Source organism: Equus caballus, unplaced genomic scaffold (assembly GCF_041296265.1).
Source record: "Equus caballus isolate H_3958 breed thoroughbred unplaced genomic scaffold, TB-T2T unassigned-0001487, whole genome shotgun sequence".
Lineage (NCBI taxonomy): Eukaryota > Metazoa > Chordata > Mammalia > Perissodactyla > Equidae > Equus > Equus caballus.
Genome location: NW_027222167.1, coordinates 15,001 through 21,355, shown reverse-complemented (window position 1 = coordinate 21,355; position 6,355 = coordinate 15,001). Strand labels below are relative to the sequence as shown.

The following is a 6,355-nucleotide window of genomic DNA, read 5'->3' as shown; positions in this document are numbered from 1 at the left end:
CGTCTTTTCGTTTCCGTATCCTCACAAACCCAAAGTAGATAAACTTCTATTTAGCCACTCACGTCTCAGGTTCTATCTTACTCGGAAATGATCTACATCGTCAAGGAAATTGTTTTTGTCTTAAGTTTGGCACCCGAGCTAACGACTGTTGCCAATCTTCCGTTTTTGTTTTTTCCCCCCCCCCGATTTTTCTCCCCAAATCCCCCCCATGACATAGTTGTCTATCTTAGTTGAGGGCCGTTCTAGTGGTGGCATGTGGGACGCCGCCTCCACACGGCCCGACGAGCGGTGCCGTGTCCGTGCCCGGGATCTGAACGGGCAAAACCCTGGGCCGCCGAAGGGGAGCGTGGGAACTTAACCACTCGGCCACGGGGCTGCCCCCGTCCGTGGACTTTTTTATCACCTGATTTCACCTCGCAAAACTTCAAAGCTTCAAGTTATCAGAGAGGTTTGGGAAGTTGTTTCTATTTATTTAATTAATTTATTTTTCGAGGAAGACGAGCCCCGAGCTGACACCTGCTGCCAATTCTCCTCTTTTTGCCCCGGGAGAGTGGTCCCGAGCTAACATCCGTGCCCATCCTCCTCCCGTTGATAGGCGGGACGCCGACCACAGCATGGCTCACCAAGCGGCGCCACGTCCGCACCCTGGATCCGAACCGGCGAACCCCTGGCCGACAAAACGGAACGTGCGAACTTAACTGCTGTACCGCCGGGCTGGCCCTTCGGGAAGTTCTTTTCAGGACACGGGCCATAAACTAGAATCACCGCTACAGGTTTATCGGAGCGACATCAGCGTTCGTGGTGGATTGAGTCGTCCCCTCTGTCTCTCCCCTCCAGGGGACAACCAAAGGGACGTCTATCGACCCACCCACCAAGGATTCCCCCCCCCCGCATGGCACAGCAGGATGCCTGAGAGATCCACGCAGCCCTACAGCGGCAAGTCACATTCGCACGGTCAAAATTCAATGGCAGAGGGGGCTGGCCCCGTGGCCGAGTGGTTAAGTTCGCGCGCTCCGCTGCAGGCGGCCCAGTGTTTCGTGGGTTCGAATCCTGGGCGCGGACATGGCACTGTTCATCAGACCACGCTGAGGCAGCGTCCCACATGCCACAACTAGAAGAACCCACAACGAAGAATACACAACTATGTACCGGGGGGCTTTGGGGAGAAAAAGGAAAAAATAAAATCTTTAAAAAAAAAATTCAATGGCAGAGACAAAACGTTAAGGTCAGCGAGAGGGAAGAGAATAACCGGCCCAGGAGCAACGGTGTGAAGAACATGGAGAAGACGGGTCCTAGACGCCGGGGTCCCCGGAGCAGCGATTTCATCAGAGGCCCGCGAACGTCCACGATCTCCACACCACGTTTATGGCCGACTGCGTGTGTGGGTCCTTTGGAATCGACCAGGCTACCGTCTGGGCCACTTTGGGACATCGTGTCTAGCTGCCCCGAGCGGTGGAGCTGTCGTTCGAGTGTAAGATGGGGCCCGTCCGGGGAGAGCATGGGGACGGGGAAAGGGAGGCCGCGGGAAGTCACAGAGTCTGAGGTGTTCGGGGGAGACCGACTCTTCTAAAGTGGAGGCGGTAGAAGGAGAGCAGCAGGATTTTTGGATTTTTGTTCTCTCTGTTAGGTATCTGGGTCCGGAGGAGAGTGGGGCGGGGGGGGGGGATGGTTGTGATGGTGGTGGTGGTGGTGGGTGTGAGGCTGAGGCAGGGCTGGTGTTTCCTTTCCGGGTCAGGTGAAAGAGCTCCTCCAGTGGAGGTTTTTGGACAAGGGGTCTGGTCTGGCAGGATGGGAGGTTGCGGGTCGAGCCACAGGGGAATCTGTCGTAGCTCAGACTCGGGCCTTTGAAGAAATAGACAGAGAGAGGAGTTTTGCTCTGTCTGTCACCGCAGCCGGCACCTCAGGAGCAACAACAGAAGGCTTCCCGAATGAGTGAAGGGGCAGGAGCCAGCGTGCCCCGTGCCTCTCTCAGCCCTGCGCCGGCAGGGAAGGAAGCAGGCAGGCAGGCAGGCAGGCAGGCAGGCAGGCAGGCCTCAGGGCTACTCCCGTCCTACTGCCCGGTGGTCCCTGTCCCGGCCCCGCCCCCACTCTCCCCCTGACCCTCACCGCTCCCCAGCCCTCTTCTCAGCCAGAGAGGCGATGGGGGGGGGCGGGGCGGTCCCAGAACAAGTTTCCTCTCATCCACCATCATCTTGCCACCCTGACGACTTGGCCCGAGATCCTGCCTAGGCTGTAGCCGTGTGTGGTTTTCCTGTGGACAAGGGGGCCGGTTCACCATTTCGGAGGAAACCCCTAGCCTTCCACTGCCGAGTCGAGTCGGTGGGACTCGCCAGCCTGGGAGGGGGGAGGGGGGGGAGGGGAGGTCAGGCCCATTCATTCCGACGGGCCTGGTGTCAGGGCTTCATTCAAGTGCAGGAAGCTCTCTCCCATGGCCTCGGGCTCTTTTCCATTGAACGGCTTTCTTCAATTCCCCCACCCTTAGGCCGCAGTCCGCCAAGGGCCGGGAGGCAGGGAGGGAAGATGTTGGGGCAGGGTGGCTGTCTGAGAAACTCGCCTCGTCTGGGGCAGAAAGAGTGCCCCCCTCCTTTCTCTAACCCTACTAGACTGCTTGAGGATCACGGACGGTTTGGCTCATCGATGAGCCCTGCGTTATGGGCCCGGCAAGCAAACTCCTAACTGGCAACCCGCTGCTCTAGGCGTGTGTGGGTTTTTTGATCATTCACCTTCAAGTTCGCACGACATTGGTCCGTGTCCCCCGCCCCAGCTTCCCATGGGAAATCCTCCGTCTCTTTCCACAGACTCACTGGCGACTTCACACAGCGCCTGCCTCCTCCTCCTCCTCCTCCTCCTCCCCCCCCCTCCTCCTCCGAAGGAAGGGGCTGACCCCATGGCCGAGCGGTTGAGTTTGCACGCTCCGCTTCAGCGGCCCGGGGCTTCAAAGGTTCGGATCCTGGGCTCGGACACGGTACCGCTCATCAAGCCACGCTGAGGTGGCGTCCCACACGGCAGAACCAGAGGGACCCTCAAAGAGAATATACAACTAGGTACTGGGGTGCTCTGGGGAGAAGAAGAAGAAGGAGGAGGAATAAAAAGAAAAGATAAGATTGGCAATGAGCTCGGGTGCCGGTCTTTAAAAAAAAAAAAAAAAGAGGAAGAAAGATGGACAAACAGGAACGAATCCCACTGACGGCACCTCCAAATGGTGGGGGGTAGGGGGGTGGGGGGGGTGGGGAGTGGCATCATCGGGCCAATGGTGACTCTAAGTCGTGATCCCGCGGTTGTGTTATTTGATATTTTATCGAATCGATTTATTATTTTATTTTTGAGGAAGATGAGCCCTGAGCGAACATCTGCCGCCAATCCTCCTCTGTCGGCCGAGGAAGACTGGCCCTGAGCTGACATCCGTGCCCATCCCCCTCTACTTTCCAGGTGGGACGCCTGCCACAGCGTGTCTCGCCAAGCGGTGCCGGGTCCTGCGCCCGGGATCCGGACCGGCGAACCCGGGGCCGGCGGAGCGGAACGTGCGAACTTCACCGCCGCGCCACCGGGCCGGCCCCCGGAGTTGTTTTAAAAATCCAGTAAGGGGCTGGCCCCGTGGCCGAGTGGTTAAGTTCGCGCGCTCCGCTGCAGGCGGCCCAGTGTTTCGTCGGTTCGGATCCCGGGCGCGGACACGGCACTGCTCATCAAACCACGCTGAGGCGGCGTCCCACATACCACCGCTAGAAGGACCCACAACGAAGAACACACAACTATGTACCGGGGGGGCTTTGGGGAGAAAAAGGAAAGACAAAAAATAAAATCTTCAAAACTCCAATAAAACTTTGAGTGAAGACGACGAGGAGGATGCGAAACGTATCTCACGCCTCCGAGCCGAGCCGTCCGTTTAGGAAGGGGGACGAGGACCCTTTGTAAGCGATGTCCCTTTTTAAGCACCATTCTAAACCACAGAACAGAACTCCCTCTCCTCGACCCGGAGCGACCCGGAGCGAGGAGGTTCCTGGGTGTGTCAGAGAGGGCCACGTCCTCTGCAGCACGAACGAACCGCCAGGGTTCGGCCACGGGAAAGAATTTCTTCCTCTCCAGGCGGACTAAAAGTCGCCGACGGCAGCGGGCGTAGGTGCTATCCTTCCCGTCCAGGAAAGGCAGGGAGAACTTCAGCCGTGAAGAGAAGGAGGTCTTCCTCACTCCCCGTTTCGGGAGGGCCCCTTTGGCAGGGGAGTTTTGTCTCCTGATTTCAAGTCAGGAAGAAAAGGGAGAGAGAGAGAGAGTGTCCTTCTCGTGCCAGGTCGGTCTGAGGGGGACCTCCTCTGGTTTCCTCCCTTCCCAGGGAAGGCCGTTCGCTCCTTCTTCTAGAAAAAGCTCCCAAAGCACCACCGCCCAGGATGGTTGACCTACGCCCATCGTCCCTCCTTTCCCAATCATTTCTACCGCGACAGAGGGACAGAGGCCCCGGCCCCATCCCCATCCCCACCCCCACCCCCATCGCCTGCCTCCTTGATGGCCAAAGGAGCTGCCTCTGAGAATGGAACGGGGCTTGGAAACCTTCTAGAGGGGTGACTCTCACCTGCCTGCCTGCTGGGAAAAGCACCCACGCTGTCCATCGGACTGCCCTTTTGGGCAAACGTAGGCGTGCCACATAGCGATCGACAGCTATGGCGGGGGGGCGGGGGCGGGGTGGCGTGGTGGTGCCCAGGATCCACGACACGTGACGGCTGCGGAGCACGACAGCCCTAAGACCTTGAGGGAGACGGGGTGGCGCGTGAATCCTTTCGGAACGAGAACGACAGGAAACGCTGACGGGGACGTGTTCTCGTCTCGAGAACACACCAACGCCTCGCACGGTGTCTGACCCGGGGTGCCTCTGACTTTTGTCATCAGAGACGATCCTGTCGACCGCCCCTCACGCTTTGGGGAAAAGGGGAGAGGGACTCGGTAGCACGGGAGAAGCCATCCATCCGCCCTTCCTTTCCGTCTTCACGGCTCCTTCTCGTGGAAAACGAGGAAGCCGTCCGGAGGAACGGAACACTGACCCGGGCCAAAGCGTGGCCCAGCCTGAGCCTCCAAAACCTTCTGCTAAGTGAGAGGTGCCAGACATCCAAGGCGACCTACGTTGCGATTCCACACAGAGGAGAGAGCTAGAACGGTCCAACCCTAGAGGGCGACAGCAGATGGCGGCGGCGGCGGCGGCGGCGGCGGCGGCGGCGGCGGCGGTGGTGGTGGTGGTGGTCGTGGTGAGGCAGATCCGGGAGTGGGGCCGTTTTTTCTTTCGGAGGGAGGGGATGGAAACGGAAACCTTCTGGAAATAGATAGCCGTGACGGATGCGCCACCTTGGGGAGAGAGACCCCCGAAGGCCACTGGCTTGTGCCCCGTGGAAAGGATGGATTCGGTGGGATGGGAATTCTACCTCCGTGTAGAGCGTGTGGTAAACCACGAGGTGGGTGGGTGGGTGGATGGCCTCCCTGCCTCGCCTCCACCTAGACGTCCACACACAGAGACCGACGAGGGAGGGAGGGAGGGAGGGAGGGAGGGAGAGAGACAAGATGGACAGAGGCCGAGGCCGAGGCCGAGGCCGAGGCAGTGAGCGAGTAAGTGATCGACCCTGGCCATAGGGATTCCTCAGAGGGCGTCTCTTGGCTCCCCAAACGAAGAATGTGTGTGGAGATCGAGAAAGATCACCGACCTAGGAGAACCAGCAAGACTTCCTCACCCTCCAGAGAGCCGCTGGGCCCCTGCCGTCCCTGCCACCGCCACCCCTACCCCTCGCCTTTGGCAGCGACGCCAACGAAAGGCAGGCAGACGAGTGGGAGAGTCGTGTGGTGGTGTCCCCCAAGGAAGGTGGGTCCATGCCGACGAGCGGTCGTCGGCGTGTGGAAAAGCCAGAGGCGGGCTGACTAGAAGGAGGGCGTCCTGGGGGAAGGGGCCAGGGTGTGAGGGAGAGAGGCCTGTTTCTCTTCCCCTGTTGGTCCCAAGTCAGGGGCCCAAAGGAGGAAAGCTGTCCGTTCCTTTCCGACTCGGACGGTTCGGGCGGGACCGACCGATCCCCGTGGCGGCGCGGTCGGGGCTTTCTGGACCAGAACCCCTCTCTCCGTCGCCTTTCGACCACACACACGCTTTAGAGGCCAAGAGAAAATGGATCGGGTCTCTCTGTCTCTCTCCCTAGAAAACAAGGGCCGGGGGCCGAGCCCGTGGACGAGCGGTCAAGTACGCGCCCCCACCCCGACCCCCGGCTTCGACGGCCCAGGTTTTCACCGGTTCGGATCCTGGGCGCAGCCCCAGACCCAGCATCGCCCTTCAAGCCCACATAGCAGAAACCCGAAAGACCTACCACTGGAACCTACAACTATGGATGGACGG

The 6,355-nt window shown here is 59.7% G+C and overlaps 1 long non-coding RNA gene across 1 annotated transcript; it reads right to left on the bottom strand.

The window, feature by feature from the left end:
• Positions 1–3,283: 3,283 nt before the first annotated feature.
• LOC138922584 (uncharacterized) lies at positions 3,284–5,468 on the bottom strand. The gene is made up of 2 exons (XR_011435707.1): positions 4,565–5,468; positions 3,284–4,228 (listed from the first exon to the last, which is right to left on the bottom strand). It is a non-coding gene; the product is annotated as an uncharacterized lncRNA (long non-coding RNA).
• Between the last annotated feature and the right edge of the window lie 887 nt (positions 5,469–6,355).